The sequence below is a fragment of the Columba livia genome, chromosome 7 (genome assembly GCF_036013475.1).
Source record: "Columba livia isolate bColLiv1 breed racing homer chromosome 7, bColLiv1.pat.W.v2, whole genome shotgun sequence".
NCBI classification, from domain to species: Eukaryota; Metazoa; Chordata; class Aves; order Columbiformes; family Columbidae; genus Columba; species Columba livia.
The window spans coordinates 34,586,164-34,612,135 of record NC_088608.1 but is presented as its reverse complement, the minus strand read 5'-3'; the positions used below and the strand labels follow the sequence as shown (position 1 = coordinate 34,612,135).

Sequence of the window (25,972 nt, the reverse complement as noted above, 5' to 3'; positions counted from 1 at the left end):
ACTCCTGCACTTCCATCACCTGCTGCAGAGGAAGGTGTCACTGCAGCATTAGCCTCTTGCAGCATCCCAGGTGAAAGCAAACCTGGAGGGCAGTTGTCTTTACTTACACGGTATAATGTTGTCAACATAACTACTCTGTTCACTGGCAAGTCCAGGGGACAGATAGAGAAGGGTTTGTTCAGAGCACATGCTTCCACAGACAGCATAGATATGAACACCCTTTTGAGAACAGCCACTTAACTCTAAGCCAATTAAACTAAATTGAATAAAAAGCTACTCTGATTCTAAAGGAGTGACATTAATCATGTTTAGTTTCTCAAATTAATCCAGATTAATTTCCACTGCATACATAAGATACAGTATCCTTACGTCAATATATTGCCCCAGCTAGCAAAAATATCTTCATTAACATGTTCATGGTAGAGCTCTTTCTTTTCTCTCATCTACATAACTGTTTAAGCCTTTCCCGGATGTCAGGAACTTGCAGACAGGCTGTAACTGGACTCCAACCCCCTCCATTCCAAACATCCACCCGGCTCACAGAAACACTGGCTCCTTCCTCTGCATAACCACTTGCTTTTTATTTTCAAATCATATAAGCTCACCCAGTGTTCCACCTGTCTCTTGCAGGGGACTCTGCTTGTTTTGCCTTTAAAAACACATGCACACTGTGAAATGAGCAGGAGTGTCTGCTGTCAGGCTAGCTGACCACCTCGTGTGAAGTTCACCTCGAGCTCTACCCCAAGTAGACGTGCAAGAAAAAAAATAAATAAATCCATTCAACCCAATATGTAACAGAAGTTTAGCAGCAGAACAAGCCACCTTGCAGCCACCTACAAGGCTGGCTCCAGGGCAGGACAGACTTGTGGCAGGATTAGCGATGCTCCTGAGGGCTGCAGGAAAACAGGCCAAGTCAGCTCCTGATCCTTCTGAGAGAGACAAACGATTCTAATTTGGAAGCTGCTTTTTAATACGGTTGGTTTTTCTCTTGCTTTTCAGAAGTCTGTTTTGAGCCTAAATGAAAGCTTTGAAGCAGCACTGAATCTTAATGGACCTCGCACGTGCACAGGCAGCTGCTCGCTGCCAGACTATAGCTGCTTTGGGGAGCTGCTCAGAAGCATGTATCTACCCTTTTCTACAAGAGATTGTAAAAGCAGCCTTAAATGCCTTTTTTTTTTTTTTTTTTTTCATTTGAAACAACCAACTCCACCAGTCAAAGAACATCCTCTCCATTGCAATCAATCTTCCTAAAGGAGATTAAAGCCACTGGATCAAAAATAAGGACAGATACGAAAGCACTGGCAGCTTTGTGGGAGAGACAAAACACCGAAGTATGAATAACACAAAGCTGGGTCCTTGTTCTCTCCCTCCAGAAGACTCATAACCAACGGGATACCTTTACCAGTCTTAGAAAAAAATGCTATGTGTTCTGTATCTGAAAAAAATAGCTATGTGTTCTGTACTCAATCCAAGAGACAGTGATGCTGCATCTCCCAGATAAGAGTCAGTGTGAAGTGAAAAAAATGCAGTTATTGAAGACCCTGGTTTTGGTCTGCCAGAAGTGGCAGAGGAGAGGTGGTACAAAGCTCCCAGGAGAGTAATCAAAGCTGCCTAGCACAGGATTAAACCTGTTTCCTCTTTAATGAGCTGCTCCATTCCCAAGAGCTGTCACACTATTTTTTTTTTTTCCTCCCACATTAGCTTCACTAACTAAAAATCAGCTCCCAGAGGAAACCAAGGTCTTTCCAAAGCACAGGCACTGCAGAGGAGCTTGGACAGGCCACTAACCTGCATTGTACCCTGCAAGAATAATCCTCAACCCATCCCCTGCCCTGTGCAAACTCAGCCTTCACACACCAGGCTTCCCAGGACAGCAGGGGCTACTTGTACCCCGGCAGTGACTTACAAGACCACTGCAAAAGTGGAAATTCAAAGAGACATGAGTGACTTTCAAAGGCTTTTTCTGCTCTGTAGTTCATGCAAGGGTGTCCGTGCTTTCCCCAGCAGGCAGGGTGGCAGAAGGCAATTTGTTAATGCAGAGGCTGCAATGCTGCGTGGGTTCATCCACGCACAAGCCATTTAAGGGCAGCATTTGGGATGTAGAAATCACCCTAGAGCTTCACAAAGGGTGAAAGCACTGAGGGAGTGACCTCAAGAAGCCCTGTCCTGGTTTTGTTAAAAACAAGACCAGCTCTCTTTTAGTGAATTTTCCTGTTGGCTAACTTTTTCTAAGTAACTGGACTTTTCTGAATTTAGCTACATGTTTTTTGAGATGCTGTTCACTCCAGGACTGATAAGATGACCAATGGAATGCAGAAGAAGCTCATGTTTAGATTTAATGCTATAACAACCAAAAAGACTGATAAGATTTCACACGTTCCATGGCAAGAGGGGTGTATTTCCAAGGAGAGGTGGACAGAACAGGTGACTAAAACTGACCAACTGAGTATTCCATCCCATACGCGTCATACACGAGGGTCTCGCTCTCTTTGACCGTGGCCGGCATCTAAAGAGGATTCTGCCACCCATGGCTGTGATCCAAGGCCTGAGACTCTGCATCCCTGAATCCAGTTTCTGGTTTACTGTGAAGTCCCACACAGGACTTTTGGGTGCCTGCCTTGCAGCTGCTGGAGTCACGCCAGCTCCCAGCTCTGTCACAGTCACTGTCACTGCTGGAAGCACGCCTACTCCACACGGGAGGCATTAAACACTGCTCTACCCTGGGACATTCAAGATTGGGTTTGTATATTTTATATCATTTTCTCTATTCACTAGTAGCATTAGTAAAGCCTTTTAAAACCTTTCCAACTTGAAGTCTCTCTTCCTTCCTCCTTATCACTTTTTCCTATCTGAGGGAAGGGTGAGTGAGGGGGTAACAGAGAGCATCTGCTATGGTTTATTGTTGCCTTGCAACTAAACTTTAACAAGCCCCGAGAAGTATGAGACTCATATCAGCAGAGAGATTTATGGCAGAGCAGGAACACTTCAAGCTAATCTACACCTGTCAGAAACCACTGACTTCTTTCACTTTTCAAAAGAAATAGAAACTTCAAAGTCTCAGGCAAAAATATTTGATTGCAAAGCAGATATTAGCTGAACTGAAAGGAGAAAGCCAAGTCAGGGCTCTGAGCCCAAGCAGCCCTTCTACAACGTATTGCAAAGTGAAGAGAAACTGCTCTGACAAAGTAAGCAGAACAAAGAGGATTTCTCTTCAGATAACAGCTATGAAGAAGGCTGGGCTGCAGTGCACTGTTTTTCTGTCTCCATTTACTAAGCACATCACACCGTTCATCTAGCCAAAGCATTTCCAGTAACACTCTGGAGAGTCAGCATTCCTGGTAAGTGAGCATTCATCGCCAAGGCACCGCAGGCTGGAGACTCTGCAGTAAAGAGCAGAGCAATGAGAGCACTGATTGGGGACAGAAAGCAACCAAGGGACTCAGCTGCTCCCCAAGATGGGTGCAAGAAACAAAACAAAAGGAGAATATATCCTGGGCTAATATTGGAAGGCTGGCTGCGTGGTTTGTACTCAAACCAGAAGCGAGACTCTGTCTGTCACCTGGAAATGCACTGTTGAAGCAAAGAGACCCTGGTTCAGCTGCGTCATCCACAGCAGATAGGGCACTCAGCACTACAGCTTAGCAGTTGTCTCCCCATTTTTTATAAGCAACCCTGTGTCTCCATGGGTCTCTTGAAGGATCCTGGCACACAATTGCTCAAAGGAGCTGCTGAGAAGCCTTTTTTTTTTAAACACAGTCCTCTGGAAACAGCTGTCAGCAAGGAAGATATCCAAGGGACACCATTTCTGTTAGGCTGAGGGTAAGAATTCTTTCTGGCAGAAAGGTGCTGCTGGCTAGGCATCAGTTTTCTCTTGCCCATCTCTCAACATCCACAAAGACAATCCATACACATACCAGACTTTGCAAGCAAACACAGTAGTTGTTTAAAGGAGCAACTGGGACAGATCTTTCTCCCAAAGAGCTCAGACACCATCATAATTTCAGAACAGGAGTGCATCCAGCAACTGTTGCTCATTAACTGCAAAGTAACACACTCAGGGACATCATACAAATACACACTAACCAACTCTTTTTCAAGGGTACAATTTCAATTGCAAAAGTCTATAGAGACACGGAGCAGTATAAGGTGCATCTTCCTGTAAAAAAAAAAAAAAAAAAAAAAATGGTACGTGATTAGCTAGATGTAGGGAAGAGATCAGGTGATCTGAGAAAATGTAAGTATACTCTTCATGCTGAACACAACCATCAAGCTTTAATAAGCAAGTGGCAGCCCAAGTTCAAAGCCCCCTGCAAATCATTTGTGACTTGAGTATAAATGATACTAAGCTCTATTTCCAAGCCAAGTCCCAGAGCTAGTACTGATGACATTCGATTCATCCTTAGAGTCTAATGTCACATTTCAAAACCCCTAAAACATGAGATGACAGAATATTTTCTAATACTTGTACACAATAAAATTTATGAAACAGATAACAAAAGCCATCCATCTTCATTTATAAGTCACGGCTTTTGCCTTTTGTTAAATTTAATTGCTTCCCCTGTGGCTTTAAATCAAGGGCAGATTCTATTAGAAGTAATTACTTTGCCATGCAGCTGGCATAGCAAAGTTGCTTGATAAAGGTTAATCTTCTAAGTGACAGTAGCTACTAAATGAGGGTGATGATTTCCATTAATAACTTCATGGTAAAGATGATGCTAGAATTAACACATGCATTGATATGATAGCCACAGCTCCAGAGAATCTGGTTAGCTCTTGGATCCAGAAGTCACTACCCAAGCCAACCAGTGTGCCAGGACACACAAGATGCTGTTACCAGGGGTTCTTGCTGCAGATGCCAAGCTATGGGATAAGGACAGCCGTGGACCAAGTACTGGCTGCTTGCTTGCTCCTTGCCCACACGGTTGCCACTCACACTCAAGGATGTGCGAACGGGTCTGTAGTCTGCTGGACTAAGGGCTAGCACCATGCTGCTGGTCCAGCACAGGAGCAGCATCTCGCACATGATGAGTTCAGTCTGAGGCATTTGCTTTTTGGAGGTTAATTTTTTCTTCAAGGGAATAAGGCAATTTTCTGCTGAAAGAAAAGCTGGGGCAGGAGGCTTCTAATATTCAGGAGATCAAGTGGGGCAATGTGCAGGAGAAAGGGGAGTTATGTTGCTTCAAAAAAAAGCTCCTAAAAAAGCAACTAATTTTTCTCTCAGTTCTTCCTCCCACCTCATCTTTTCTCCCCACAGAGCAGCAGCCCAGAAACACAGCACATCCAAATGCTGCAGAATTCTGTGCAGAAAACCACTCATGTAACAAAAAATACTGGGAGAAAGGCTAGAACATCAAAAGTATACACTTTTTTTCCTCTAATGCCAACTTTCAGCAGTTTGACAGTCTACTGGGGGATTTTGCCACTTCTACCTCTCGTGACCTGAGTGTCCAATTGAGCAGCAACAGCACGCCATTTGCTTCAGTCTAACTCTGTACTCTTAGGTACCAGCATTCAACCCTGGATATAGGTGTCCAGTGTCTGCTCTGACAGTTTTTGAATAAGCCAAGTCTTTCCATGTTTTCAACAATCTGCTCCTGAAAACACAGAACCTGGCTTTAGAAGAAAGACATTTCATAGAAAGCTACACTAGCTCTCTAACTACAGAGAAGTTTTACACTGTAAATCACAAATTATTCTGAAATCAGTAGTGCAAGCAAAAAGGTGAGAATTAGAATCTTAACACAGTAGCTATTTTTAATATAATACTGAGAGTAACACCCTGCAAGTGACATGTACACATGTTCTATGAATAAAGTAAAAATACAGACTTCTGCAAACGCCTGCCCCTCCGCAAAGGGAGCTGCCATCTGCACATTGGAAGGATTGTTTTCCATGTGGGAGGCCAGAGAAAGAAAAAAAGAATATCTCACAAACCTTCTAGCAAACACAGTCAAAAGGGCAGGTTGGCTCCTTTTTCAGCAAGCAGAGGTGGTCGGCACAGAATGGGCCTGGCAGAGGGAAGCGCTGGCATTCCAGCCTTTCACCATTAATTCCTCGTTCGGTGGGCTGCGCGGGGCGAAGTGGGAGCATGGCTTTTTAAGGACATTTTAAGCAGGGGCAGAACGAATTCAAGCGCAGGTTGCCATGTACCCACCATGGGCAGAGAAAACGGGCATATCTAAACCAGTAAACAGCTGTTTCAAGATTAGGTACCTTCAGGGCAAGGATTGGGGCTGTGGAAACTGAAAGGTCTGGCTGCAGCTTTTTGAAGCCACTGGCCTCCTTGTGCCCATTGAGGTTTCCTTAGTCCTTGGTTTCTCTGCAGAAGCAAACCTCCCAGCCTTGCCCTTGTGCCCAAGATAAGAGATCAAATGGCACTTATACACTGGGGGTTCCAGTTGTTCTCGGCAAGTTATTACTCCAGAGCAATAAAAATCTCCTCGGGTCAGATGTAAACAACACATGGCTACAAATACTTCAGATTCTACTGGAAAGTCACGGGAAGCTGAAATATTCCTGGGACTAGAAAGAGAAAGCAGTTATTTATTCCTACAGTTACACCAAGCGAGAGCTGAAAAGGTGTTACATTGCTGCCAGCTTAGCTACACATTCAAAAATAAATCTGTTTTCTTGGTGGTGCTGAGAGTGCGCAAGTCACCAGGGAAAGAAAATCAGAATGGAAAGCTGGTGGTGAAGAAGAAGTGTTTATTCAGACTATGGCTGTCAGAAGAGCAGCACTTGCCCACAGCCTCAGCAAAGGGCAAGGGCTGCGTCCAGGCTCCCAATGAGCACTTCGCTGTGTAATTACATGAGGGAACAAGCAGCAATTTCACCGGAGTCCTCTCAAGTTTAATCAAGACTTCAGTAGATAAATGAAGTGGTCGCAACTGCCCTGCCACATTGCTGCTCTTGAGGAAAACATCACAGAGGAGACAATTAATCACTCAGGGACATGACAGGAGGACGTTTCGAAGCGGGTGGGGGGATCAGGTCTCAGTGCACTGGTCAGCAGCTGAAGCAATCCCTGGTGCAGAGATCAAGTTTAAGACAAGGCAGAATGGGCAGGATGAATTTATAGGCTGACTCAAATTGCAATCTCTGGAAAGAGTAAAGAGGTATTTTAAACACGTGTTTTACTGGACCAGTTGTATGGCAACAGTTGTATCATTAGAGTATTAGTCATATCATTAGAGTATACATGAGTATATCCCACTCGCCTGCCCAAGGTTTGTTTTGGAATTTTTTCCATTTTTTTTTTTCCCAAGATGGAGGCAAAAGAGTGACCCACAAGAGACAGAAGGAAAGCAGGAGCTTAATTATTCCTAGCAAAGAGCAGGATTCAAGGCACAGAACAGTCTATACTGTGCTTTTCAGCTCACTGCAGCAGTGTGCAGGAGATGAATATGTGGCCAGTGGAGGCCAACGGAGCAGAAGTATTTCTTTTCTGCAAGGCTGTAGCAGCTCTATGAAGTAAAATAAAATAAAAAAAAAAAAAAAAATCAATGTCATCTTTTCAAGCTCAGCTGCACATTCAAGTCAAAAGGCAAATCTCAGGACAAGAGGGTAGGAGGAGGATCAGTCAATCCGCTGCTGGTGACTCCTGCAACATTGATGAAAGCTTTTCAGAGGATAGTGGGGTTGTTCTTCAGTTTCTCCTCCTGCCCAGCTGGAAGAAGGAGTTTGAAAGATGCAGGCTGGGACCAAACTAAAAACAGCTGCAGAAGTAGCTGGGGTTTGACAGAACCAAGGCAACCCTGCCATGAACTCTCATACATTGCCTGTCCAATCTGGAATACCCTTGGAAATAAGATGGATGCTCTGAGAGCCAGCCCAGCTGTACAACTACAAACACATTTGATTGGCACATTGCAGAAGTTCATGATGCAGCATTAGGCTTTGTATATGGTTCAGGAAAAAAAGCTGCCATAAACAGGCTTCAGCCTCGGACTGTGTGCCCTTCCACAATTTTGGGGTTAGCAATATGTAAGCTGCATTGCAACTCGCTCTGCTGTAGTGCTGCCAAAACCAAGGCACTCTGGTTTTCTTCTCACAGTAGTGGATATAACAAAGAAGTGGTGTGTGCTGAGTCTTGCCCCAGCTTCATGAGTCTGAGAATTCACTGCCCTGCCTTGGCACACCCCAGACATCATTTGCCAAGAGAATGCCTTAAAATATTCTCACACTCTCTCAAACTCCAGTTTTCTGTCTGCATATCCTCTAAAGGTAAAAGATTTATGGAAACTATTGTATTCCCAGTGCCTCAAACTTAAAGAGATGTTACATTTTCCAAAGGAATCTGATGTTAAGAGCTTTAACATAAAAAGGAAGAAGAGGACCTAAAACTGGATGCTTTGTTTCTTGTTTTTATGGTCACTTTAAAGCTCTTCAAAGGGCTATTAACAAGAGCAATCACTAGTATATGAGTGCAATATGATTTCTTTGTACCTGTTCTGTGCCTTCAATCCTGCTCTTTTCATTTGTACCTCAGTACTCTGCTCCCTGGTGCAGACAGGCTTGGAGAATTGCTGTGCCTGCATTGTAGCTGGTGAAGGGAAGGCAGGAACTAAAATGCATTTACAGACCCCCAGTCACCAAGGGCTGACTAGAAACCAGCTGCTGTCAGAGAAAGAGGAAAGGAGTTCAGAGAGGAAACAAGTGCAAATACTCAACAAAACAAACTACATTTTTTCATGCAAAGAACAGTTTCATTTGCTGACATAGGAATCCAGTCTAAAACAAAAAATCTCTCTGGAGAAAATGTAAGACTAATTGTAGCCCAGTATTTCAGTTTCTGGAACAGAGCCCTGAGGCTGGTCCTCACCAGGGAAGCATCGGCAAAAGATGATGCTTTAGCAGTATCTACCATAGGAAGACAAAAAAAGGCAAGAACACAGCCAAAAAAAAAAAAACCCACAGCACACAAAAAAACACATAAAAGAAACCAAAACCACAACCACCCTTTAGATTTCAGATCTTCAGCTAGAAACAGAATATGAGATGGCAACAGAGCTCCCTCTTCTTCAGCCTCTGTAAAAATCAATATAAGAGTCCATCCAAGCTCATGGTAACCAGCAAAGTAGGATGCTCACAAACATCAAGGCAAGATTTAGAGCTAACCCAAAAGCAGAAACTCTAATTTGTCAGAGTTTTAATTGGTTTCAGTCCCAGAAGAAATACTCAGTAAATGTGAACTGGACCTGGCAGCCGCACAGGGATACAAAAGAGGCACACAGCAGTTCTACAGAGAGATCTTTAAACGACAAGACTAAGCCTTGGACACTTGAATTGGTTTCTGTGGAAAGGCAGTAATGAAATTTTACGGCTCCTTTACAGCCACAATAGGACTGGTTGAATTTGAGCAACCTTCAGTGAAAAACACACACATAAAACAAACCTCTTTTTTTTCCCCCCTTTTAAAGGAAAAAGCTTGCTACTTTAAAAATGAGGCAGGGAGGAGAAGTTAAAGGGAAACTGGAAAAGCTCTCCTTTTAAAAAAAAAAAAAAAAAAAAAAAAAATCAAAGGGTTTTTCCTCCCTCAAGGCACCAGAAATTAAAGATAATCATGAAAAAGCTGAATGAAGCAAAAGTTTTGTGGATGTTCACGTGTGGATTTGACCTAGATACAGTTAACTTTCTTGTGATTAATTCATAGGTTATCATTTTCTACTAGAGAGCTCAAACTCGAGCTTTAAAACAAATGGGACAGTGTCATATTATTCTCTCATACCCCTTGATAGATTGCTAAATAACCACGTATTTTAATTATTTGAAACATACCAGGATTAATTATTTTCCCTTTGAATCCTGCTATGGAGCTAGGTTTTCTTTCATGCTCTGCAAACTGTATTAGACTATAAAGGGACTGGGATACTAAAGAAATATTAAACCCTTTGCCAACATGTGAAAATCTGTGGGAGGCACCAGGCGCTCATGCCCACACTGCACACTCCACCTAAAAGAATGTTTAAAGCTAAAAAAGCAGGTGAATAGGGGTTTGAAATATATATATATATATAAAATAATAAAGCAGCTGAATAGGAATAATGCTTCTTGAGAGCTTCAGACCCATGGGTTTTCTCTTCCCAAAAAGGATGGGAAAGTCTGAAAAAACAGACACCCCCCCCACCCAGCTAAAAAACTAATTGAATCGTGAATCAGTGTTACTTCTCTACTTCTGTTCCCATCCAGAGCTGGATTTCCTGTTTTCAATGGGCAGCTTCTGGTCTGTCGCCCCTTTCCTATGGCACCTCAGAAGCCCCCAGGACCCCCCACAACCCATGAGATTGGTCTCTGTCCTGACCCCATCTCAGCCCACTGATAAATGGAAGTTACAGCATTTAAGTGACCACATATATCTTATGACATAGGCTGGCATGCGCACCCACACAGGACATGACCCAGCACCTGAATTTGTCTCCTAACACAGTTCCACAACATTGCATAGGCAGCTTCTCTTACCAACAGGATCAACAGCAGGCCTAAGGTAAACATTTGCAGCAGATATAGTAAGGAAGAAGTTAAGTAGTTTTTAGTAGAAAAAATTGAGCCACCTTAGACACACATTAATTTCCTACTAGACACAGTCTCCAAGATCTGAAAGCAGGGAAAATGCTCTTGCCCTCCCTGATAGGTCCCTGGGTGATATGTTCTTGTCACACTTAAGGCAACCATCTCACTCAACTAGATGAAAAATAATAAATTACAGCATCTCTGCCAGGGCAGAGCTAATCTGAAGGTTGGTTTGAAGATTAAAAATCCTGCTCTGGTTTGACAGATGTGAGCACCTAATCACACTGCGATTCTTGAGCTGGCTGTAGAGGTCTCCTTCATTTTTATGAATTAAACATTCCCAGCTCATGTTTCCTCAGCTGTGGTGGTTTCATGGATATTCTCATGGTCACCTGAGCATCCAGGGCTAACTTATAATGTTCTGCAGATTTCTGCAAACAATTTATCCACTGATGCCAACCTGAACAATCCAGAGAGCCAAAGCCTGGACAGCCCTTTTGTCTTGAGAGAGTTCCCAGTTTTGAACTTAAGAGAGTTCCCAGCAGCAAATAATCAGCTCCACCGCTCATCCTCCAAATGCACTCAGATCACTGAACCTGCCTGCAAAGAAACAACCCTCTACCAAGGCACTGTCTGCAAGGGGAACTCACTTGTCACATCAGTTCTTCTGGCAGCCTTAAGTTTGATAAGGCTCAAGGTTTTCCTTGCTAGCCCTGTCATTTCAGTGAGCTGTGCCACTTGCACTAGTACTAGCAAAAGAAAACCAAACCCAACTAAGCACCCCAACAGACTCTAGACTCAGAAAGCATCTTTTGTTTTATTCTCCCACTGTCCCATGAACACAGCCTCCCGTTCTCCCACTGGTCAGAACAATACTCCTTCTGTACTGTAAAAAATAGGGCAGGTGACTTCAACTAGTAGATACCTCTTGGTTCGTGAAAAGCAAGCACCTGTAGACAGAGTTCATCCTTAATCTTTGAGTGAAGACAGGAGGAAGAAAGCCCTATAAAAAATAATTTCACGTCAATTACCTTAATGGCTCAAGTTAGTGGTAGTGTCACCCTCCAAGTCTGCACAGAACTGGCCGATGTCTGTGCAACCTCATATGGTCATGTCTGCTCTGCCAACATACACCCCAAGCCTTCCTTGTTGTCATTTCAAAGTCCAGACATTTTTTTATTTGCTCTACAAAGTATGAGCCAGACAAGGGAAAGCCACAATTGACATGGTGAATCAGTAACACAGAGCTCTCCATGGACTCATGAGCTTCACACCAGTGTCCGAGTTTGCCTTTTGCAAGATGCTGAATGGGTATCTCCTCAGAAAAGACAGTACAAGGAGTTTACCCAAGTTTCTGGCAAGTGTCTGCTAGCTGAGAGAATGCCATTCCAGAATGTCAGTCTGCCTGTAAAGAGACTTGAACAGCAGAGCGTTCACAGATTCAATTTAAAATCCCTCTTTCCCTGTCCAAAAGTTTTTTCACGGTTGTTGGTGTGGACAAAGTAAGGTGGCGGCTACACAGCATCATGGCAACAGGGAATGTACATGAATACAAATACAAATCGTCTCCCAGGTACTTCGCAGGACTAGCTACTACTGCTTAAAAGCAACACAACCACCACCTCCAGCCACTTCTTTGACTGTTGTCACTGACAAAACAAAATAGGGCTCATTGCTACCACTGTCTGAAACTTGACAGTTTTTCTGTATTATGGTCTGATTATTCAGTCAGCCTCAAACAGGAGAAGTTCCTGAGCTAGAAATGCCAAAGAAAGCCCATAAAACCAGGGAAGATTCTGTCCTTGAGTTGTCAGCTTCAGTTACCAAGGCACTCATTGCAAGACACCAGCTGAAGGAGGATGAGTGATGTCCTCTGCTGCTGATTCCACATTAAAAAAAAGTGTTTCCTTCTCTGTGCTGTTTGTTGCGCCGCTTGGCTTTCCCTCTTCAGGTCAAGAGCCCGCTATTTCTGTGGGTATCTCCCCCAAGGCTCTTATGGTGAAGGTTCCTCAGAACTACACTCACCCTTTTCCATGGGGAGTTCAAAGCCTTTCTAACCCTCCCAGCCCACCACTTGCACTTCTGTCTGACTGGGAAGGAGATGCCTCCAGGCAAGCTACAGCAAGGTCTGTAGATATTTCCCCCAAGAGAGAGGAAAGCAATGGGAAGGAGATGCTGATATTGAAGAAGACAGCCAGCTCACATAGGCATCTCTGTCTATTTCATGCCTTAGGTATTCACCTGACATAAATTTGTCTTGCTCTACAGACAGCATTTTAAACAGAAGAGAAAGTTTTTCTTCTTACTACTTTATGCCCAGAAGGCCAAAATCAACATATCCCTGAAAACAGACTGGTATAGGTACTGAACAGCTGAAGAATGTGCTTTTCCCCTAGGCTATATACATCTAAATAACATTCGATTCCACTAATGGCAGATCCATTAGTATTTAGAAAAGCAAGGGGGGAACACAAGCTTATTTTGAACAGAATCAGCATTGTGGTAGCCAAAGATCATTAATTATGAAGTTTATCAGCTGCTCACTGAAAATTTGTTCTGCTAGCACAGTACAATTAGATGCAAAAGTGATGCTTTTGAATGAAAAAAATATCATGCTACAAAATAACCTTAGTTTTCCAGTAGATGCCACCTATTTGAACCACCACAATGCTGAGGGAATCCTTGAGATTCCTTAACCATCCTGTTGGAGTAATCACTGCAACAAGCACAGAAGAGCATAATTTGGTGAAAAGTGCATGCCTCCCCAGACTGGAAGCAGGAGGAATAGTTTCTGTTATTCTGCCACAACTCAGCTTTGACATAAGGATTATATGCAATAGCACCCTATCCTCGGTGCCGGGCTATGGATAGTGAGTTAGCCACCATTCAAACACAACATTATTCTCACTCTTAAGGCTCTTGTTTAAGCACTGAACTAACAGAAAACATCAACCACCAACTCTGCCAGGCTCAGGCAGTATTTAACATTAGAGTTATTCATAGTCACTGATTTTAATCAGCAATCAAACACTCTCTGCTTAATTACATTTTACATGCACACACATAGAGATTTACCTTTACAGTAGATCAGCATTTTGATAGCAAAAAAAAGGATCGTCCTCAACAGAACAGGATCTTTACATCAGGTACTTTGTGAACATCCAAGCACTGAGCTTACGAACACCTGTAGTTCTTGGGTAATTTTATTTGAACAAGCTGCCATCTAGTTTAGCCAGCACTTTGAAATCCTCCACTAAAACTATCCCACTAATAGCTAGCTCCTTACACAGACAGTGCTGTTAATAATACCAGCTTTCCAGACCAATAACTCTCTGCTTTTTGTTCCTTACTGCTCTCTGGTGTGTTCGCACTTGCTTAAATAGCATTTTCCCAGATGTGCCTCACCTGTGGCTGATGGGCTCAGCTGTGCCCCTGCTGGGTCCATTGGAGACAGCTGGGACCTCCACAGAGCCCCCATTGCAGCCCCCACCAGCTCCTGGGCACCTGCACCCAGTATAAATCACTTATCACAGAGAGATCAATAAATTATGTATCTATATTCAAAGAGCAGCTGTTGGACTAAAACAAACTACTTCCAACTCAGAAGTAATAAAGGATATTGTTATCCCAACTAGTGCTGGTGAATTAGAACTGTCCGGGATGACAATGATGTGGGAGTCCTGGAGGAGCTGGTTGAGATCTTCATTGTCCACTGAGGGTTTTAACACCAGCAGAGCTCTAGGTGCCTTACTGATGTGATAGAACCATCTGGATTAAGCAACTGAGATGATGACCTTCACGGTTACATTTCTGTTCCACAGAGACACTGAAAATGTGCTGTGAGATTTGACTTCCTTCCTTTTTTACCCTGATGAAAGCATTAACAGAGCTGATTATTAGCAAGACCTCAGTCAGGTATGTTAATGACTGTGTAAAGAGATTCTGTTAATCAATTATCAATGAACAATGGTATTTCTAGGATAATTTCCAGATGCAAAGCTGTTAAAGAATATTTTCGTTGACAATCTGCATTATATTTCCTCACAGTGATATTTTGATTGGGATGAAATGAGATAAAGTAGTATTACTCAATCTGAGAGAGATCTATTTCCCTTCTTAAGCGGGGCCCTTTCAAATAAAAGACATGTAAATACTATGAGATACCAGACACAAGGACACACATCCTGCACCAACATAGGAGAGAAGCACAGTGGGGAATCAAATTTGAGCTGCCAGCTCAGTGTCACTGTAGAGGAGAACTACAGCATCCCTACCTGGCGAAAGCACAAGACATAAAATGTGCTACAATGAGATAAATTCACAGAATACCACCACGCTACAAATAATGGCAAGTTTGTTCTTGAAGGGAGCGGCTGCAGAACGGGCAGCCATCTGTGCTTGGCTTCAAATACCCAGCCTGCCAAAGCCTGTGATTAACGCTGTCCGGACAGATCTTCTCCTGTCTGCTGTCAGCAGCACTGTCTATTCCTGAGCCTGCCCATGGCACTAACAACAGATGTCCCTCACACTTCAGAAGCTTGCACAAAGCTCCACGTTTGCATTTCAATTTCCATGGTGTAAGCTGCATCACTGGAAGATATAGGAAAGGTTCCTAGTGTTTTAAAAAATAAGCTAAATATGTCCTTATGGCAGCTTCTCTATGCTGGAGGAAAGAAACCTCAGCAGAGTTACCATCAGGTGGGACACTGAAGAAAGCAGCACAGAAAGGGGGACATGGATGGAGCTGAGTTGTCAGCTTGCAGCAAGGAGCTGACATGCGTTGGATCCTCTCTCACAGGCAGCTCTCAGCAATGCTCCCTATTGCTATTTTGGTAACGTTACAAAGGTCACACCTCTAATGTCCCATCTGGGATTTGTTGCAGTTATTCCTACAAGGTACCATACATCCCACTGGCATCGCTGCTAAAATATAGGAAGCATCCTCAAAATCTCCCAGGATACATTTTTGAAAGACCCTAATAGGAAGCACTGTAATTAAAATTTGTTGACACAGCTTCAAATGCAGACAGGTTAGATGACTTGTCCAAGCCCATATATCAAGACAGTGAAGGGCACAATTAAGATTTAGCTATGCTCTCCACTTGTACTTTTCCAGTGAAAATTTCATAACCCCCAAAATAAATAAAAAGAGAACAAAAAAAATCCACCACAAAACAGACAGTTGAGTAGGAAATAAATAGTCCCGCAGTACAGCAATAGCTTATGTAAATTTTAAATAGCCACAGGGTCTAAGCTGCATGAACGGTCTGGGTAAGACCTTCGGGGAACACTCTCAGTTGTATTAGCTCAGAGAAGCAATCACCACAGAAGCGTGACAACAAACATTCATGAGAAAAAGCCTCTACAAAGCCACTGATAGCTGTCAAATTTGAAAGAAAGCAGCAGGAAAGCCAGGGGCAAGCTAGCGCTGATTTAAAAGTTGAGAGTTCCTGGAAAATATTTTGTTATTGGGTAAAATAATTAACTTACAATACAATTAGATATTGCTGCTAATACTTAAAAAGTAGTGTACTTAATATAAATCTATAATTTGAGTAGCAAGTCAGAACATAAAACAATCATTTGGTAAGTGGAAAAACATCTCCATCTACCTGCATTACAGAGGGGCCATTCTCCAGGTACACAGGTAGGTGGCCAGGTTAGACTCATCCTACCTAGGTCCTCAGGAAACAATATCGTTTTGGTGCTAAATTAATTTGAAAGGACACAAAGAGTGCCAGGGATGCTGAATTGTGCTCCTTCCTTAGTGATGTCCCTCAGGAACCTGCTGCAAACTGTATAAAAACCCTGTTTGCTGTCTGGCAAAACATCAAGACATACAAAACATCTTCCAACCATTTGCAAAATACCACACTAGAAGACAACTGCAGGAGACAAAGGTCTCAATATTGAATGAAATGAAGAATAAGGCTGTTCAAAAATCTTGCCGAAAACTATGGTGAAATATGAAGTTAGGCATGTAGTCCAGAGGTTTCTACTCAGTGAGTGCTTTTCCTAGATAGGAAAGGATCGTGGACCATGAGTTTACTTTGTATAATGCTCTTCAGCGATCTGTGCCTCTAAGCACGAGACTCCCACTGACATTTGTTAGAGCTTACATGAGGTGACAAAAGCATACAGCATCCTGCCTGCTTGCCAAGTTCTTGCAAAAACTCCACTGCATTGAAGAAAGGCACAGCAGCTTCGCAATGCAAGCTTAATCTAAAAAAGAGCTGATGTCTTTGGCAGATTTTACAACCTTTCATGTAGAAGGAGCCCATGCATATCAAAGATGATTTCAAAATTCCTTGTAGGTTGCTTGGCATTTGTGTGCCGCACAATCCAAGTTCCCACAATTACTGCTGCAAAGAAAGCTTTCGAAATCCCTGTCCAAGTGCATTTCATCACCTTGGCTGAAAAGTGACAGGCAGTGAAGCTGACCCTGATTTTGGAACTACCGATCAAGCTTGAAGAGTAAAACTTCAGGGCAGCTTTTTCTCTACTTTTCTGTGACTTACTGGAAAACCAGCCTGCAGTGACATAACCCAAAATAGAGAGTTTGTTTACGTGGGACACAAAGTAATTTGCTTTCAGAAGGCTGAAGTGGACTGGGACTGCAAGTGTAACAGGATATTTGACAGTCACTCCTCAACACCATTTCCAGATAACAGTAATGATAGGTATTACAGCTTGCTGGAGCTTGACTTGACTCATTTTTCACAGTCAGACACAAACCAACAATGTCAGCACAGGATGGTGTTTGGTTTGTTTGTCCATGGGAACCAGCATCTCTACCATCACAATGGCATTACTGACTTGCATGCAGAAGTCCTAGCATTTCTTGGTTGATATACAGGGAAACAAGTTTCGTTTTGCAGAGGTAAATTTTAACTGGTACATAACTAACTGATGAAAACACTTCCGGAAACAGAGCTAATTAAAGGGTGAAGCAGGAATTACCAGAAACTTATGTATGCATGGTCACTCTCCATATGATCTCAACACTTTACAGAAAGGCTCCTGCCAGGAGCATATGGAGCCCTGGCTGAGTAATTTCCCCTACCACCCCTACCAGGGCAGCGGCTAGATGCAAGAGATGTTTTGCCCCATTAGACAGCCACTCATATTGGCCTCACCAAGGGATGACTGAAGTCAAAGATCAATGACTCAGACTTTGTGGGTTTGCTTGCTTTTTTAAAGACACAATTGATTCATACTACAAGATAAAAAATTTATCTTGGGGCAGAAAAATCCTGAAGGTTGCTGAAAACAGACAACCTGTATACTTGATAGCTCTAGTGGTATTTCTGCAGAGTCCAACTCTGTTCCAGCTGTTTACTGAAGTCACACCATTTACAGCAGCCTCTGTCATCTACCCCCCAAAGTCTAAGATGTAATGACTGTTTAAACAGACTGTTAATGCTATGAAGGTTTTGGAGAAAGTTAACTACTGCAGGAAACTTCTGGGGGCAGAAGGTCAGACCCAAGACCATACATTTGGTGTGAAAAGGCTAGAAATAAGAGAAGCTATTACTGCACAGATGGAGACCAGCAACTGAAGCTTACTGCCCTCTGCCACCAACTCTCACTGAGATGGTAAGTGCCAGTTTTCCATACACAGGGCTTCCACAGCATCCCCAAAGCCACATCCCGCACCCACATGCAACCAAGGTCAGCCGATCCTGCTGAAGGGTAGAGACCCTATGCATGGCCCAGCTCCTGTAAGCACAGCAAACCCTTTCTCGTGCCACAGCCTGGAAATAACTAAATATTGGAGAAAGTGACTCCTAGCAGCTCTGGTTAACAGTGCAGTAGCAGACACAGATGTTCGTGCTGTCATAATTACAGCCTGTCATTGACAGTTAAGGAAGCATGAGGGCAAGAGAGGTTCTTCTTCTCCACTTCTGACTCAAGCAATCAACAAAACTTCTGCTTTGAAGCAGTGAATGTTCAGCTTTTAACACTGATGAATGCAGAGAAAGTGAAAAATACACATTTAGGCTTGTCTACTTCTCAAGTTTCTGAGCCATGGGTTAAATTTTAACATCTATGCAAGTCATTCTCAGGGTAATGAAACAGGAATCATTTTTGGATAGGCAGGAGTGACAGCACTGCAGCAGCAGTTGTTCCTGCTGTGGAGCACTGACTGCTGCAGGGGAAAGAATGGGGAAAGACTGAGGCAAGGATGTGGACAGCCTTGGACCTTCACATTTCCACCTCATGTCTCTTTATCAAGGTTCAGACCAAAGCGGTTTTAAGGAGCCACCACAGCTCCACCAGTCCTGTCCCTCTGCCTCTTTTCAAGCACAGGTCTTGCTCTCTAACAGGCTACTTGTTTAACAAGCTGCTGCTCCATTCAGCCTGAATAATTTAAAATTTGAGAACACAAACAGCAGCAAACACACACATGCAAGACAGGATACAGACTTCAAGCCTCTCTAATTCAGCAAACACTTTGCAAGCGTGTTCAAAAGATAAGGTGGGAGCTGTTTCTGAAACTGTCACCTCACTTCAACTTTCACCTGCTTCCCAACCCTGCTCAGTGCCATCCTGGCATGCCACATTAATTTCAGCATCTCATTAGCTCATTCATTTTTTCTTTTTCAGCTGGATGCCAGTGATACAGAGCATTCATTTACATTTGGCAAGACTGAAGGGTATCTTCCATTTGTTTTAATTCTGCACATTCCTCCAGCTGCTACCTTCACCTTCTCTTGTCTCTCTCTGTCCTTGCTGTCTGAACTCCAGGAGCCTCCAGGGGCACTGCCAGTTCACAGCAGCTGTTACCACCCTCCTAACACATTAACAAGGGAGCATGTTCCTACAGGAATCCTAAGAAATCTCCTTCATCACAGCTGGTACAAAGTAGAAGTGTCAAGTTTCTGTATGGAAAAATAAAAAGGAACCTGAAGAATATCGAATCTGATATTGACTCAGTCAGATATTTTGAGGTCAAGATGAAGCTAAAGTGTCTCCAAAAATAGAACTGGTTTTAAAAGAGCTCTCCAAAAGATTTTTCAAAGGTGGGAAAATTGTGAAGAAAACAAGATTGCAAATGGGCTCTAGTGGTGGTGGTTTTCCAACTGGAAACCTGCTGTTTCCTAGAAACAGGCTAGGAACTAGAAGAGTTTAAGGAATCTGCCTTACAGTAAGAAAAGTACCCATACATTCACATTGACAGACCAAATTAAAATGCTTGCTTTGGATTTTAGAACAATGTAGATAAAGCCAGATACATCAATAGCAATGCAGCCAAACTGGGACAGGGGAAACAGCACTATATACTTCTAAACCTCACAGCCAGGTAAGTCAGGGGTTTAGGGAAGAAGTTTCTTAGCTAAGATTTAGAAACTAGATTACAAAGGTGATATTAGGACAACTACAGGTGAGAAAATCTGCATAAACAGGAACTTAACATCCATTCCATAACAAAGATTATTTTTCATCATCTTCTGGCAGGCAGAAACCATCTCAGGTTCTGTGAGACAGAACCAAACTTGCATCACTGGAGTTCAGCATCTTTTGGACTCTGGCTTTGAAAACTCCATTCATCTTGCCTCCAGCATTTTCCTGGTATTCTACTCCCTGTTATTTCAGCAGTCAAACTGAGCACTCTACTATCTTACCCAGACACCATAAAAAAGTAATTACAAATCATTTTTGTCTGCTAACTAATATGCTTTTGAAGCCTTTGTGCAATATGAGATGCTTGGAGTGTGCATCTTGTATTGCACACATCTGGTTTTTACTCTGTGCATTTCTCGATGTTAAATCAGGGCACTGTGGTTACTCTAGGTGTTTACAAATCTCTGCCAGTTCTGACTGACATATCCAAAAAGTCCTTCCAAACAAAAAGCTAGGTCCATATCCAAGATACTGCAGACTGTGCTCTTAAAACATGTTTTCCTGAGAAAACATGGCTGATGGTTCATTAAGGAAAACAAAAGTGGGAGGAGAGTAAAAAAGTTCTTTATACCACATATCCAGCTGAAGTACTGGCAAGTTCCAGAGGCTTAGAGGTTTTGTTCAATGAGCCATCCAGCTCAACTTGGTATGATGTGACACGGGGGTTTTTAACACAGATGATGAATTTGGCCCAGATTTTTCTGTTCTGGAAAAATATCTCAGCTCCCCGGACTGAAGCAGCAGCTCATACAGCTAAGGCCCATAAGCATCTGTTACTCCTATAGTAGCTGCCAGGAAAGAAGAGAAGTGGGAGGACCGCAGGCTTGAGTTTGCTTCAGCTGCTCTAGCCTGGCTGAACGAAAAGCAGCCTATTTTTACCAGCATAGAGAACATTCCTGCCCACCCCACAGGAAAATCAACCCTTGCAATCTACCCCCAACCCTGCTTTCTGTCACTGGGTGAGCCAAGAAGCTACAACTTCTGCTGTGGCTTTGGGTTAAGTGCCAAAATCATGAATGCGGTTATGCAAATGCTAAACCAACATAAACCTGAAGTGACAACCTATTAAACTGTCTTTAATTCTCAGTGTTGTAAAGGATTTATTGAACACTACATTACAAGGCCTGAATGAGCAGAGAAGTAGGAATTTTAAATAACTTGGCAGTCTGACTACACTTTCAATTAGGACAGCTATCAACTGAACCCCAAATATTTTACAAGAGAAGATCAATGTTGTTGCCTGCATTAGACTTAGAAATGAAAGTCCCAAGGACAAATTCATTCGCCCACAGTCTAGATTTCTCATGTCTCAGACCATTATTCTCTACCATCATAGCTGCTCTACAGCCCCTGCCCGCTACCCAGCAGGTACTGGGTGCAGAGAATGAAATTACAGAAGCACATTGCCTTGATCAACAAAGCAACAGAGGCTGATGTACAAAAACACTGCAGTAAGGCCACCACTGATGCTGGTGCAAGGGGGAATCTTGCATCAAAGCTATTATTGCAGATATGGTGCACTGGGTGTACGTTGCAAGGCACTTTACCCACTGTTAGACACAGCTGAGCCCATTGGCAAAGCTGGTGGTGCTTCTGGGATAACATATTTAAGAATGGGCAAAAAGCATCAGAAAGCAGTGAGGAGTGAGGGAAAAAAGGTATGTGAACACCAGGGCCAGAGAATAAGGAGGCAGAAGAGGTACAGCCCATGGAGAAACCACAGAGGAGCAGGTATTTCTCTGCAGACCATGGAGAGAACCATGGTGGAGAAGATGTCCACTGCAGCGCATGGAGGACCCCATGCTGGAGCAGCTAGATATTTCCTGAAAGAATTGAAGCCCGTGGAAAGCCCACATAGAGAGAAGCTTATCGTGAAGGATGGCAGCCCGTGGGCAGGACTGACACTGGAGCAGTAAAAGAGTGTGAGGAGGAAGGAGTGGCAGAGAGGGGCTGTTATGGGTTGACCACAACCATCCCCAATCCCTTGGGGAACAGGGGAGGTAGAGGAGTCAGGAATGAAGGAGAGAACTTGAGCTTGGGGAAAGGCAGGTGGGGAGAAGGTGTTGTTTAAATTTTTGCCTTTTTTTCTCACTAACCAAATCTATTTTAATTGGCAACAAATTAAATTCATTTCTCCCAAGGCAAGTCTATTTTGCTCATGACAGTAACTGGTAAATGATCAGCCTGTCTTTATCTTGACCCATGAGCTTTTCTGTTGTATTTTCTCCCCCTGTTCTGACAAGGAGAAGCAGTGCAAGAGCAGCCAGGAGGGGGTCTGGCAGTTGGCTAAGGTCAACCCATCACATGTGGAGAGAAAGGGACCTCTTGATCAGAACAATGCTTTCAGAGGTGGACCTATTTTTGGCTTGGAGTTCAGTGTTTGTCTGTCCTATCCTCTCCCTAACAAATGCACATAATCTCACTTTAAGGTGAAAGCAATGACAGCTGATTTTTCAAGTCTCAAGATACTCTCTCGACATTTGCACAATGCCTTTTACCTGGGAATCTGCAGACAGCAGAACTGGCTTGTTCACTGCCACTTTGAGGGGAGCAGTCATCACTGTCTTTCACTTAAACCAAGAGAAGACAAGGTGCAGCATGCTGCTCTGAAGACGCCTTTCACTTGGAAAAGCTTTTATTTTTTTGGATAAAAAAGGTATATGGTTATTGTGAGAACAAGCAGCTGATGAAACCACTCTGTTAGTCTTTTTCAACATGCCATTTTATGTTGTTCTGCACCATTTTCTTCTTATAACCTAGCTTTTAAAAAATATATATTTTCTTTCATCCTTCACTTTACTCAAAGAAACCTCAAATTGCAAATACAGTCTGGCTTCTGAAACTGAATTCAGCAACTGTCAGGATTCCCAGTGCTCCAAGATGTGCATGTCATATCCAGTCAAAGGAAAGGAGGACAGGGCACAAAGAGCGGCTGAGTGTTGCCCTCTGTATTCCCAGCATCCCCAGTGATCCTGCAATATGTGACCTTGCAGAAGCCAGGGAATGGCTGCAGAAGAAACTGGGCTATGATATTTTTCCTAAGGCTTCTCAGGTCCCAAGATCTTACAGGAAAGCAGTCCTGTAAGAAGACAAAACGACTTCCTTGTGTCACAAAATCTCTACCAGTACCATGCAAGAAGACACCAGTGCACTTGGCATCTGTACAGCTCCTTTTTCTCTATCTCTCATGAAAATAACACATATTAGAGATTTTTGGTATCAAGGGCTTTCCAGCCTACTCAGCAGCAATCCAAAATTAGATGGTTGGTCTTGATGACATGTCACTTGGTAGCTTTCCACGCCCTGGAGTTTTCAGTTAAAGGCAATTACCTGGTTAATTCAGCAAGGGACACTATTGCAGCAGAGGACAGGCTGCAAGGTCTGTCTTTCCTGAGGACCAAGAGAAGTCACACAACTCCTCTATTTCATCAAGGACAGCATAGAGTACAAGGAGTAATCACATGGAGGTCTCACTTCTGCTTCCTTGTTTTAATCCCTTCCGTTAAAAAAGATTTAGATTGTGCACATGGAAAAAAATGTGAAATTTGGATGTGTGCCTCTTGATGTTCTGCCAAAAAGAGGCATAGCCACAGTGCCCCACTGGCATTTAACCATAACACAAACCAGGCTCATGGCAGGAGTCAGAGCAAGTTTCATCAGAGACAAACCATTATGAGTAATTGTTCACAAAAGTCCCACAAAGTTTTGTAAAGGAACCACCCAAACAGTCTTGTTATCAGCAGGAGAAGAAAAGGCGATGGCTCTTGTGTAACCCCTCAACGGTTTCATAAGAGGTCCTTATCTCCTGACGTCAACGCCTTGCAGAAGGTCAGCCAAATTCACTGGCTCATGACTTTGTACTCACCAAATGAATAAGCACCTGAAATCTACCTCAGCACTTAAACAGTGATGTCACCCAGACCAAGAGTCCCATCCAAGCCTTTGAAAAAGCATGCACTCCCCAAAACACGTTCTTGCTGTTAAGAAGAAAAGAATTAGCAATACAGGGATTTTTCCTTAGCCTTTCTCCAACTCAGACCAGAGCTTACATCCAGCCTAGCAAGTAACCAAGACTATGAGCTCTTTACCCACACAGTTATCAAAGACTGAGCATACCTCATTTCTACAGCACAGATACCCAGGACTACATTTGAGACTTCTTAAAAATCTAACTTTCAGTCCTTTGACAATCCAGCCCATGTAATTTTATTGCCCTTGGGGAACTAAATGACCTTCATACAGAGCTGTTTTTCGCTGTGAAGCTCTTAGACACAATAGAGGGCTGCAAAGGCAGCTGCCTCTTTATTTAGCAGCAAAAGCAAGAATATAGCCCAGACCTGCGTTAACCAGAACACCACCTCAGGTACCAGGCTATGCTGAAAAGTCACTCATGTCAGAAAAGTTGAAGAAATCTGGCATTTCTATACTGTATGGTTTCCGTACAGAGTCCTCCTAATCAACAGCAGCTGAAGAACTGCAGAGCAAAGGGGGGCAAAGAAAATCTTCCAGACATTAAAGATAACCACATTTATATCTATATCTACATATATGCATGTGTGTCCAGGCACATGCATGTTTGGTCTCCAGCCATCCCAGCCAGTCAGCGTTAAATAGCCAGAAGGTGCTGCAGTTTCTGGGAGAAATGGCGTCTTCCTGGTGCTGCTTTTCCTAGAAGCTTGTACGGCAGGAGGTAGCCACTTGTTAGGACTTGCTAGCCATGCATATGTCTGCATTTCTGGAAATAAAGAAGTCACCTGATGGGCCCAAAGAGACTGGTTCTTCAAGCTAGCTCCAAATGAACACGAGTTTGGCAGTATTTTGCACTGTAAACATTTGGACCTGAGCAACAATGATGTAATTCTTGTTTTTAACTAGAATAAATAAATAACAACCGCCATGAAACAACAACAACAACAAGCCAAACCAACAAAAACCCAACAAAACAAAACAAAAAAAAAAAAAAAAAAACAAACAAAACAAACAAAAACCCTTGAGGGCATAGTTACGTCATTCTAAAGTCTGAATCTCTTAATCTAATGGCAGATGCAATGGGTTCCCACAAGCCAGTCTCCAAGCTCTAAAACCTTTCCTCTCCAAGAAGTTGGCAGGGAGTGTAAACACAGATCAATCTCTTATTTAGACTACACTGACACTACTATCAGCATGACAGATTAGCTGTTATTTGAACAACTCACACCAACATTCTGCTTTCCTGAAATAAGTATCTGGCAGGAAAGATCAGAACAAGATCTGAACGCCCAAGGTTACTACTGTCCCTATCCAGAAGGGGTTTGGAAGCCCAGGAGACCAAATATACACCAAAAACCCTGCTCTGCTCAGGTGTTCAGTGAGTGGCAGCAAAGGTAAGAGCAAACACCGATGCATAAAATGGAAATACTTTCTTTCTGAGCTGCCTGAACAGAGAAAGAATAGCTGTGATGGTAAATCCTGGCACCAAATGATGAGTACTACCTGAACAACGTAGTAGCAGGGTGCATATGTTAGACCCTATGGGGTGGAATAAAGCAAACGTGAGTTTACTTTGAGGGATCTGCTTGCCTTCTGGAAGATGCTGCTCTTGCACTCTTTCCTCTACATCATTCACATCCACATGGCTCCTCTCAGTTTCTGTCTTTGGGATCCAAACAGTAATGCAATCCCGAGATAGGCTAATCACACCATCTCATTAATCATTTATTTCATCAATCATTTCGAACCATTTCCCTGGGGCCACCCAGCCTTGCCTGCAGCTGTCAAATTTCAGGCTCGTTTCATCTCTAACCTAGTTTCAGAGCTGCCTTGTCTCCCCTCCTTTCATGTTTTTGACTCTCATTTTTCTTGCACAGTTGAACTGTCCCTGATCAGTGAAGAGCAGGATGAGAGGGGGGAGAGAGGGGAGTCAAACTTTTATTGTTAGTTTTGCTAAACTCAGTGTCTTGGAACCAGATGGTGGTTGGTTTGTTTAATTCTACTCTTAAAGCGGACTCAAAAGAGAAGTAACCTCAAACTGGGCAGTGCTCCATGCTAGCAAGTATCTACAGGTCTCTAACAATTGCAA

The 25,972-nt window shown here is 43.1% G+C and overlaps 1 long non-coding RNA gene across 1 annotated transcript; it reads left to right on the top strand.

Annotated features, from left to right (window-relative positions):
- Positions 1-2,391: 2,391 nt before the first annotated feature.
- LOC110355153 (uncharacterized) lies at positions 2,392-19,317 on the top strand. The gene is made up of 3 exons (XR_002407592.2): positions 2,392-2,739; positions 14,331-14,424; positions 19,117-19,317. It is a non-coding gene; the product is annotated as an uncharacterized LOC110355153 (long non-coding RNA).
- Positions 19,318-25,972: the final 6,655 nt, after the last annotated feature.